Raw genomic sequence first — 12,379 nt, 5'->3', positions numbered from 1 at the left:
AGAAGGTAGTGATGTGCTATGTTGTTCATAATGGACGATTTTAGAAGAGAGATAAGAAATAATTAAGAGGAAATGAATAGTCAACACAGAATAGTAGGAAACAGTTTTGTGATGCTTCATTTTACATGTAGTGAACCTCATTCAACATACAGAACTGCTCCCTCTTCTCTAGGCTCAAAGACCTTTAAAAAAATCCTGAAAATAGAAAGCAGTAGACTGGAGGCTTCCGTAGGACATAGGATTCAAGGGGATGTTTACAGACTAGCTTTATGGGAGACAACACTGATCTACTCAAGAGTGATTGCCAGGGCTTGTGTAGGAGTCAGTAGGAACTGGAAAAACCTATTGCCAAACCAGAGGAGCAGGCCTGTTCTGTACTTTGAATTTGTGCAGCAAGCAAGCAGAAAAGAAAGAGAAAGAGTAGAAAGTTGGAACATCTGCTCCAACTCATGTAAATCCCAGCAGCTTGTGTGTGACAAAAAGTATAGATATTAAGAATGGAGGAGCTAGGGTGGGAAAAGTCATGTGATTAAAGCCACCACAATTAGCCTAAACAAGCCACCTTCATAATTTTAAATGGCTTTGGAAGAGACCTGGCAGTGTCTCTAAACATTTCTTCAGGGAGACAGCAGTCGAAAATGTAATGTGAATAAATAAGGGAAGAAGCTGCTCTTTGGTGAGGTCTTCCTTTGGACACTATTTATTTAAACCTCAAATCAGTCTTCTTAGGGAGACATTGATTTTACCCATTTTCACAATGAGAAAACTGAGACTCAAAAGAGATGAACTTTCCCAGCATCAACCATTTAGTAATGGCAGAATCTAGAGTCAAACTGAGGTTATAAGACTTTGTTATTTAAGCCACCGAATTGTACACTTGAATCCTAGAAACTATAACTTTAGATACTAAAATAGGAATAAAAGATTTAAGTCACCTTGAAAACACAAGATGGCTATCCAATCCCTTCCTTTCCTAGAAGTCTATAGCCTCTAAAATTTATATAATTCTCATGTGGCTTAGTCACTTCCCAGTTCTAACTCCCACGGGACCCAGTTCTCCGGTATATACCTTCTGCTTCTCCCCCACCCCAGCGTCGCCCTACCTCATTCAACCCAAATCTAGGCACATGTAAGTGCTCCTTGAGCCCTGAATCTCATACCAACTTCTGATGTTGATTTGCAAACTCTAACAATGTAAGCAAATGGATTTAACCCTCAATATGATAAATTTTCAGATTTAAAAATAAACAAACCACAATTCAAGTATACATAGTTTGAGACACACCCAAACCAAATGGGCCCAAACATATAAAAAGATAAACAGCGGGCTGTACATAGACAGCATTATCCTTCCAGTCTCACCTCCAGCTTAAATCTAACCCCTCTGAGCCCACGAGTTGCCATGGACTTTGATTTCAAAGATGATATAGAATGTTCAAGCACGGGCATCTTCAGACTTCCAGGGACAAACCTAGAAATGCTGAATTCCCCTTTCATTTTCCCACCAACTTGCAAGGAAGAGGCAGTCACCCTCCCCTTAAAGCCCAGTCTCCCTACTGTGTCCAGGACTTTGTCTTTTAAATTCTGCCCTCTGGTTACTGTGTAATTCTTCTTCCTCAGGATTTTAAAATTCGAACCTTCTTCCAAATCTGATCAGCCAGTTGATACGTCATTCAATACAATTAAATATCCCTGACTTTAATCCATTTGCTTTTAGCATTATTTTCGTTGACCATTTTTAATAGTATCTGCTTTGGGTTCTCAGTTAAGTCTCGGTGAATTTCCTAGCAACAAGATCTGCAGCTGGGAGATTATGTCCCTTAGGGGAAATGGGGTGGCTCAGTACAGCATCCACTGTACCTATCCCTTCCATTGACAAACTGCCCTCCAGAATGACATGTCTGGATTATCTGGTCCTTCCATCTGCCATGCCCCACAGATGTTCACAACAGCCTTGGAATTGACAACAATGTCCTCTTATGAACCATCACATTTAGATTTGTTATTGCTGGGAAAAACAGGGTCAGAATAGAAGTCCAGTGGACAGGAGGAGAACCAGATCAGGAATGGCTTGAAGCCCAGTGGTCAGGTGAGCAGGGTGGTTGTGGCAGGACTCAAGACTTCCCTGACAGAAGTGCCTTCATGGTTCCCTAGCATCTTCAAAGGAAAGCCCAGGTTCTTTGGCATGAAGTCCTAGTTCACCATTGTCCCAGCTCCTGCCAACCTCACCAGCCTGAGCAACCAGCCCCACCTGCCCGGCAGTCGACCCCACGGCAACATAGCTGTTTGTGATGGCTGCCGCTCTTGCAAGCCGGCCAACACCACCCTGCCAATACATGCATGCTGTTCTGACGCCTCTACCTCTCTGTTCATGATGGTATTCTATCTGGAATACCCTTCAGCCCGCAAACCCTTTTTATCATCCCTGGATAATTCTGAATCACCTTTCAAAGTTTTTTTCAATAATTCTCTCTGCAGGCAATTTTCCTTGATCCCTTCAGACTGGGTCAAATTTTTCTGACATTCCCATTCCTCTATTTAATGGTACTTTTAAAATTACTGAAATTTTTTGATTTTATGTCTCTTCTCCAGCTACATCGTGAGTTTCTCATGGGAAAGCATGTTGTGTTATTCACAAAAATAGATTTCCTGAGAGTCTCCATCCAAACCAGTGAGCGGGCAACGGAGACTGGGGGCGTGATCAATGGTGAGGTGAGGACTGCGCACACTCAGCAATTCCACCCCCAATAGGAAGTCGCGAGTCCTGGCGTCTTCGGTTCCCATAGTGACAGAGCCTACCTCCAATCTCTTACCTCTTGGGTATCCGTTGTGAGCGCAAAGCGCAAAAATATAAAGTCAGCCATCAGAGATGGTAAAGTGGGAGGTGAAGGGCCTCACTCCCGAGGGGGTGATCACAGTTAAAATGAGGGAATTGGGAGAGTGTGCGAGACCCTGAGATTTCTCCAGCTATCCTCGCCCCCAGGCCTAACCCAACCAAACCGAATTGCAATGAAGCAAGGGCTCCGGGTAAAGAGCGGAGTGTGCTCTGGTATATAGTAAGGGGATTTGACAGATGGGTTCACCACCTACCCTACCTCCAAAAAATATTGTCTATGAGTCAGCTTTACTGTATAAATTATGTGTCTGAAAAATCAGCTTTAGGGGTCTTGAAGGCCCTTCAGTCTCCAAGACGCCGAGGAGGGCTGTCCCTTTGCAATAGGGTGATAGGTCGATAGGTCCCAGGAGAGACACAGATTGGGAGGCAGAAGATCTGGGCTCTGAGCTGGCCGATAACCAGCCTGACATATGGAACTAGTACAGCATCTCTTGGAGCATAGTCTGTGATGTAATGAAGCTGCGGGTGTCATGCCTGTATCAGCCCTCTCAGTCTTCTACGACTTCTTTATGTGATCAGTTCAACCCCGAGGGCTGCTTGACTGAACTGACCCTGAAAATTCGAGGAAGGATGGATGGCTGAAAGGATTGTTGTTATGAAGGAGACCAAGGGAAGCCTGCTTGCCATAGAATGTAGAAAGGTTTTGCGTAGAGCTGCAGACTGTTGGTGTAAGTACTCAAATCCCTTTGTTTCTGCCTAGCCAACACAATTCTCCAAAAACCTCTCCACCTGCACTTATGCAATTACGGAGATATTGATTTAGTCCCTGCAGTGTGTATACACAGTGAAATCCCTACGTGGTCACAATTATCCTGTGCATTATTGGTGGGAATGTAAAATGATGCAGCCACTTTGGAAAACAGCCTTCTACTTCACCAAGTAATTAAACAGAGTTACAATACGATCCAGTGATTCCATTCCTAGGTATATTACCAAGTGCTTAAAACATATTTCTATGCAAAAACTTGTATTCAAATGTTCATATCGGCATTATTCATCATTGTCAAGAAAGTAGAAACAACTGTTTGTCAGTGAATGGATGGATAAATAAAATGTAATATATCCAAACAGTGTTTTGGCCACATAAAGGAATGAAGTATTAATACCTAGTACCACATCAATGAACCTTGTAGTCGTGTTAACAAGCCAGTCATAGAAGACTACATATTGTGTGATTCCGTTAATGTGAAATGTCCAGCCCAAGAAAATCTACAGAAACAAAAAGTAGATTCGTGATTACCCAGGGCTGAGGAGGTTGAGAGGAAATGAGGAGGGACTGCTAACAGGTACAGAGTTCCTTTCTTGAGGTGATGAAAATGTTCTAAAAATTGATTGTGGTAATCTTTACATAGTTCTGTGAGTATACTAAAAATCAATGAATTGTGAACTTTAAGTGGATGAATTTTATGTTATGAGAATTATATTTCAATAGCTTTTTTTTTTTTAAGAAAATACAATGAAGTAAATAAAATACATTGCCGTTGAAACTGGTGTAGACGCTTTGGAAAAGTTTGGGAGTTTAAAAAAATTAAACATACTCTTACTCTATCACCTTGCAATCCCACTTAAACATTTATTCAAGAAAATGAAAATTGATATTCACACAAAAAATTTAAGCAATTATTTATAGCTTTATTCATAACCATCCCAAACCAAAAACAACCTAAGTGCCTTTCAATAGATAGATAAAATATGGTACATCCATACAAAGAATACTACCATAATTAAAAAGGAAATACTGATACATGCAATAACTAGGATAAATTTCAAAAGCATTGATCCAAGTCAAAGAGCTCTATGTAAAGTGTTCCTTTCATACGACATTTTGGAAAAGGCAAAATTATCGGAACAGAAAACAGATCAGTTATTTCCAGGTGCTAAGGATGGGGAGAGAGGTTGAGTATAATGGAGTAAAACAAGGGAATTTTGGGGGGTAATGAGAGAGTTCTATATCCTGATTGTGATCATTGTTAAGTGACTGTAAACATTTGTTAAAATTTGTGGAACTATACAGTAAAAGAGGTGAATTTTCTTGTATACAAATTATGACAAATGAACTAAAAAAATACATTCAGTTCTGACTATGGGATAGTGCTCCCATCCTTACAAATGAAGGGCAGCAGTTTAGAGACACAACAAGGATTTTCAGCGTTACTTTTAACGTGAGTTCAGCTCATATAATGATGTGTAGGGAGGGCTGGTGAAGAGTTAGTAAAATGAAATGTGAGCTGTGGTCAAGTTAGGCAGATAGTTTATCTGCTATCTTGGAAAGTGGTTAGTAAAGGAGAACCTGGGACATCTATGGGGCCAAGACATGGAGGCATGGGTGCAGCAACTACAGAGGTGTGGCTATCATTGCATAGATGAGGAGGCTGACATTTTCGGAAAATACTAAGAGAGAATGAGCCTAAAGGATATAATCGTGAGAACAACTGATATGTTTTAAAAATCCAATTTAGGAGGTACACAATAGATTACAGGGGCCCTGTATCCCTACCCAAGACAACTAGAAAAAAGACAAGTTCCATATCTAAAGCCAATTAGCAAAAGCGCCTGTTGGATCTCAGAACGTGGTTAGTGACCGCATTTAGCTTTTAGTAATATGCACGCCAGCGGCTGTTTTGCTCAGCAATTGGGTACAGCGTTTCATGTCTGCCATTCCTATTTGTGTTGTTTTACACAATCCATGCAAGTTTTAACATGGCGCTTCTTGTGTTGGTCACTCTGATAAATAGTATAATTATTAATATGTTTCAAAAAAGGGTCTAACCACACTAGAAAGAAGAGTCTAGCCCAAAGATTCTTCCTGGAATTGAAGAGGCTACTTGTATAGTGCTGAGATTAAAATCGATTACCTTACTAAGGAAGAGTTGTATCTTAAAATAATATAGTGGTAGAAAAAAATCAGAGACTTACCTCTGCTCCCATTTTTGTTAGATTAAAGAAAATATTTATTCAAATGAAAACAGAAACCTTTATATTTGCCATGCTTCTTTGTAGTACTATGAATGATTATGCAAAAAACCTTTACATAATGAGCAAATATAAGCACCTATATTATAAATTCATATAGGATTACATCAAAATATTTAAGAACAAAAAATACAGTGTTTTATAGGTACATTTGTTTTTTGAAATGCAAACAAAAACATTGTCCATATTAAGACAGAATACTGAAAACTATTACAAACTATTCAGAGAAATTACACAAGAATGATTTTTTGGGTTCTTTGTTTTGTTTTCACACAATTCCCTGCTATGCTTGAGATCAAAAGAATGTTAGAATAATTACAGCTTTTAAAACACCACAAAGACATAGCATTGGCAGCCTACCATAAACCTTCTGAAAATTGCAAACATTTGTTTTCCTAAATCATCAGAAGAAATGGTAAGTCAGGGTACACAGCAGGGCGATAAAGTCATATCACAATGCTGAAAAAAGAGAATTTGGCAAGTAGTGATAATAATTTCAATTCAGTCATGTGAAAGTCAGTGCCTGAGAGACAATAGCAATGATCACAGCAGGATGTCTCCAGAAGGGATTCCCTTTCCTAACCTAGTAGGCCCACAGGCGGGGAGGATGGGGTCTGACACAGTCAGATCCCGAAGAAATGACCTCAGGTTCACCTACCCCAAAGAGCCAGGTGACACCTATCTCTGATATGCCATAAACTCCAGCCTGACAGTGAGGTAGATTTTCTTAGCCTCCCGCTCACCGGTTGTGTCACCATCTGCAGAAGTCCAGGATGCCTTTGTGGCTTTCCTGAGGTCAACCCCATTCCCATCCCGGAACCCTCCTCCTTTCACCTGTCTCCTGCCCCAACTGTGTGATCTGCCTCTTCCCACATGGGGGCAGATGGTTGAGTCCCTGAGGGGGATGAGAGTGGTTTGGTTCTAGGCTCCTGTCTTATGCCACCAACTTATGACTTTGTTAAAATAATTAGTAGAGCACGGGTTACCCGATGGTGAGCCTCCCCCCCCCCACCCCCCACTCCCTGCCCTTCAATAACAAACCACAAGAGAAACCGGATTACAGAAGTTTATCACTTACAGATTCTGGAGGAAGTACACTCATTCCTCCAGAGGCCACACGGGGAGGTCCAGACAGGGTACAGACAGAGAGGCAGGACCTGGGCTACACGCCCTTATTAGGGACCGTGGGTGGAGTGCTTTGGGGCTCCCGGGATAGGGTTGGTCAATTAAAACCAAAAGAGGGGGGATTTGGTAAGCCCCTCAGGGTCTGACCTAAGGGCTGCATAAAGCAAACAGGCACTGGGAGGCAGGGGAGACTTGGTTACAAGGGCCGTTGGGGAGGTCACATCAGGAATTTACATTTGCTTGGGACTCTGGCTGCCATCTTGGACACACGCTCGTATGAGGGGACTAGTGTCAGTTTAAGGCCCTTGCAAGCCACTTAGCCAAACAAAATGGAGGCAGCAAAACCATGGCGTAGCTTAGCTAAACTATCCGTACGCTGACATGAGCTTCCCAGTGAGGGTGGACGGGCAGTGCGTGGCCTCCAGAGAGCCACCCTGGCGGTGGGCAGCGCCTACAGGGTCTTGCTGGGACAGTTCACGGCTCTGGGACAGCCGAGTCTCCTGTCGCTGAGTGGCGGTCCCTCCTGCCCCGGGTGCTCGCTTGACCTCCCAGAGTTGCGGGATTTCATTATGGAAACGAGGAAGGGGGTTCAGAGGTCGGACATAGCTCCATGGAGCCAAGGGACCCCCCACGCGGGAACCAGCTTTTGGGAGGCTCCTTTGCGGGATGCCCAGCTCTTGGAGTGCCCAGGATCCCGGGTCGGGGTCCCTCTGTCCGTACCGTAGTGGAGGTACCGACCTGCAGCGGAGACGACCCGGCGCGGGCAGGGCTGCGGCTGCTGCGCTGGTGGCGGGGAGAGCAACGTGCCTGCCACCCTGACTCCCGCTCTCTCCCGCCTGCTCCGAAAAGGGCGTCCCGGCCTGCCCACCTCCCATTTAAGCCGATGCAATAAATAGCAAAGTAATTACAATCTTCTGGACGTGCTAAGAAAGTCCTAACTGTGCACCCTTGGAACCAAAGGAGATCCAACCAGACCTTTATATCTATTATAAGATGCAATTAGCTGTATAAATGGGAGTCGTAGTTAGATCTTAACTTTTCCAAGAGGAAAGACGTACAGAACCTGGAAAACGCGCAGAGAGAGCGGTGTGAGTGGAGGAGAGAATCGCGCAAACTCAGCTTCTCGGCGCCAAAAGGAACTAGCTAGTTTCGGCGGCGTCGGTCCCCATGGTGATGCTGCCCACTTCCGGCGGAACGAACACACCTCCAACCACCCTCCGCAGGGACTGGGTAGCCCGTGGCAACCAGAACGCCGCGCTTTGAAGCAGTGCTCACTGGTCGCTTCAGTTTGGGGGATCCTGCCTGTGAGGCGGCGGCTGCAGGTACCAGTCAGTGGCCCCCAACATGTAAAGACAACTTACCGGCCTTGTGGGGCAAGAGGAGGTGAAAGACCTCACACTCCTTACTTGGCGATCTTGATAACTGTGGCAGTTAAGGGGTTGGAGGGAAAGGGAGCTGTAAGTGGGGGGGAGGAAGACAAGAAGGACGTTAATAACCTGGGCCCTAGGCCCTAGAAACTTGTCCAGATGCCCCCATTCCTCGGCCTAGCCTAGCCCAACTGGACCTACAAGGCAGGGCTCATGTTAAGAGGAAAGGGCGACATCCCATGTTTGTGGGTTGGGAGACTTAATACTGTTACCATGGCAGTACTCCCCAAAATTGATTAACAGATACAACACAACCCCTATCAAAATTTAAGCGGACTTCTTTGCAAAATTAGACAATTTGATAAAATTTGTATGGAAATTTAAGTAACTCGAAGTAGCCAAAACGGTATTTAAAAAGAATAACAAAGTTGGAGGACTCACACTTCATGATTTCAAAACTTACTACAAAGCTACAGTAATCAAGACATATAGACGTGCAGTATTGGTATGAAATAGACATAAAGATCAATGGAATAGAACTGAGAGTACAGAAATGAACCCTCGTATTTATTGATTTTTGACAAGAGTGCCATAACTATTCATTGGGGAAAGAATAGTTAATAAAAAGTGTTGGGGCAACTGGATACTTATGCATAAGAATGAAGCTGGGCCCCTACCTCACACTGTATAGGAAACTGAAAATGGATTTTTTAACCCAGAATGAACCAAAGACCCAAATGTAAGAGCTTAAGCTATAAAACTAACAGAAGTAAACATAGATGTGAATCTTTGTGATCTTGGATTTGGCGATGGTTTCTTAGATGTAACACCAAAAGCACAGGTGATAAAAGAAAAAAATAGATAAACTGGACATTATCAAAGTTTAAAACTTTTGTGTGTCAAAGAACACCATCAAGAAAGTGAAGAAACGATCCACAGAATGGGAAAAAATGTTCGGAAATCATGTGTGATAAGGGACATGTATCCAGAATATTTTTAGAACTATTACAAGTAAATGATAAGAACAAATAACATGAAAAAATAGGTAAAGGATCTGATTAGATAAGTCTCCAAAGAAAATATAAAAACGGCCAATAAGCCCATGGAAAAATGTTCTATATCACTACCCATCAGGAAAACACAAATCGAAATCACCATGAGATGCTATTTCACACCCACTAACGTGGCTATTCTGCAAAAGACAGATAACAATGTTGGTGAGGATGTGGGAAAACTAGAACCCTTATACACTGCCGGTGAGAATACAAAATGGCACAGTCACTTTGGAAAACAATCCGGTGATTTCTTCAAATAGTTACAAATAGGGATATCATATGACCCAACGATTCCACTGTTAGTTCTATACTCAACGGAAATGAAATATATGCCTGTTCCTTATGTGAGTGATGGGCCATGTGCACCCCTCTTGTGCTGCCGATGAAGGGCTCCATTCCTGGTGGGATATAGTAGTGGGGTTGGCCTGGTGCCATATATTGCACATGCTTTAAGCAAAACAAAGGGGTATACACACTGAGTCTGAAACAAGTCAGTTATTAACATGGATTTATTTTTGTAAGCCTAGGTAAAATATAAATGTTATATTTAATATCAGTAACTCAAAAGATGTCTGTTTTGCTTAAACCAACACACTTACACTAACTTTTACTTACTAGAGATTAATTTTAGATCATGTGATCTTGAAAAGCATTTGAGTTGGTTTCTATATTTCGGAGAACTTTAGAATATCCCATTGTTATAAGCACCTGTCTTTAAATTAATTTTAACACCGTCCAGAGTTAGAAAATTTTCTCACATTTGCAAAATACCTATATAAACACGCAGAGTCAGACACAAACAGTCATGAAGAAAATTCACTAGTTTGTAAAAGAACAGTTGGATCCAAATTTTGTTTGGGAGGCATTTACAATTTATATCTGTCCTTGACAAGTCAAGTTCCAAATAACCTTCCCCTTTTTAATGTAAGGACAGCCATTTTTAATACCTAAAAGAATTGGATTGATACTTAAATGACATCGTCAGTTCATCTATTTATCTAAATCCTTGTTTCGAAGCTTCGAAAGACCAAATAAATATATGCTTTCCATTCATTCTGCCTAATTTTATAGTGGCATTTTTCAACTGTGTGCACAAAGATCAATTTAGAAGTATCAAAGGATCCTAATCTCAGCCATCTTAGTATTAATGGGAGGCTGACTGTCCTGGCACTTTTCAGCTTTGGAGGCATGATCTCCCATGTTAATTTAGTTTTTCCTATAAGATCTGTAGAGTCTTAACAAAATTCTAGAGGTAACCAGCCTTTACGTGCACATCTCCAGATGAGCCAAATAAATGCCATGAACATCCCTAAAGAACTTCTTCACACCCTAGAGGGAATTTCTCCTCAGGCAACCCAACAATCACCTAAGAATACTGGAGCAAAGGCCAGCAAGAGCTTACTGGATGTCACTGGAACCATAGCACTTTTCAAGGCACAGCCCCTTTCTTGGGGTGAACGCACTCCAGAGTGCCCTGTGTTTCTCCCTGGGGACCCCGCTGGCCTCTCTGGGATTGGTTGTGACACTGCACTGGATGCCTTGTGGCACCTCTCTCTGCCATTCCAGATTTGGAGATCTGAAACAACTGTCGTCACTCCATTGGTTATTCAGGTTAAGGAAGCAAATGTCCTTTCTTTTTTGGAGCTAAAAGAGTTCCGTCTCTTATTTAACCAGCAAAGAATTTGTTCAGACTCTCAGTAAGCTATCTAATTAAAAGGCTGAAATTAAAAGCAGCCACCCATTTTTCCTTCTCTTTTCCCTGGGTTATCTCACCCCTTATTCCTCTCGAAGATTTTCTAAGAACAGCTCAAATAAAGTCAGGATCCACTACCTAAAACAAGAAGGGTCAGGATTCTGAGAGAAAACTCAACAAAGTTCACCCAATGTGAAGAGGGGAGCCAGTGGGGCACAATGGGCCCTCACTTGTACCCAGAACCAGGTCCTGGCCACAGGGTGGTCAGCTTCTTGGAATCCTGCTGACTACGCCAAGTAAATATTGACAGGAAACATCCAAATCTGTAGAGAATTTTTATAAGAGTTTATTTGAGCCAAATTGATGACAACTGCAGGAAAGCAAAATCTCAAAAGCTTGGGAGAATGACAGTTTTGCAGATTCTTTTATGCATTTGAAATTAAGGAGTGAATGTAAGGAAGATGACACGAAGGTGGGAGAATGCAAGGTGGGGACTGATTTACTGGATAGTCAAGATTATGTGCTCTCTTGAGGACGGTTAAGCTTATTTCAAAGGTATGTTACCTTACATGTACAGAAACAGCGGACAGGGCTCGCTTGGCATAAATCTTTTATTAAAGAAGTTATATGCCTGGAGTGTGACTACCCACCACTACCTGCCCAGTTAGGAATTTATGATCACATCATCCTGTGGTTACTTTCTGTAACACCCCTTTTTCATCCACGATCTCAATTAATTAACAATACTTCATTAATACTAATCTTTGTAGTATAGACAATAAGTTATCAAACAAAGTGTTGCCTGTGGACCCCTTGGGATACCTGAGATACTTTCAGGTGGGCTGCAAGATCAAACCTTTCCATAGTAACATTAGGACATTTTTTTTTTCTGTCTCACCATGTTATTTATACCAAATGGGATAAAATCAATGGTTATTAAAACTGCAGGTGCATTAGCACAAATCTAGCACAAATTACAGTTGCTCTAAACTATACTGGCATTTACCATATTGCTCAGCATTTACATTCACACGCGCACACACACACACGCAAATCCAGACCAACTTAAGAATTTTTTTAACTTTTATTTCATAGGCATAAACTTATGTCTGCAACCCAGCTAGACTTGAAGGGACACGGAAAATCCGGAATGCAATGAACTGCAGTGAAAGCAGAGATTATAGGGTGTTCCAAGCAGGTGGGATGAGGGGTACTCTTGCAAGCTACAGAAGGAATGGTCTGATGGTTGAGATGAAACAATTCAACCTTA

The sequence above is a fragment of the Rousettus aegyptiacus genome, unplaced genomic scaffold (genome assembly GCF_014176215.1).
Source record: "Rousettus aegyptiacus isolate mRouAeg1 unplaced genomic scaffold, mRouAeg1.p scaffold_m13_p_12, whole genome shotgun sequence".
NCBI classification, from domain to species: Eukaryota; Metazoa; Chordata; class Mammalia; order Chiroptera; family Pteropodidae; genus Rousettus; species Rousettus aegyptiacus.
Note: the sequence above shows the minus strand (reverse complement) of the source record.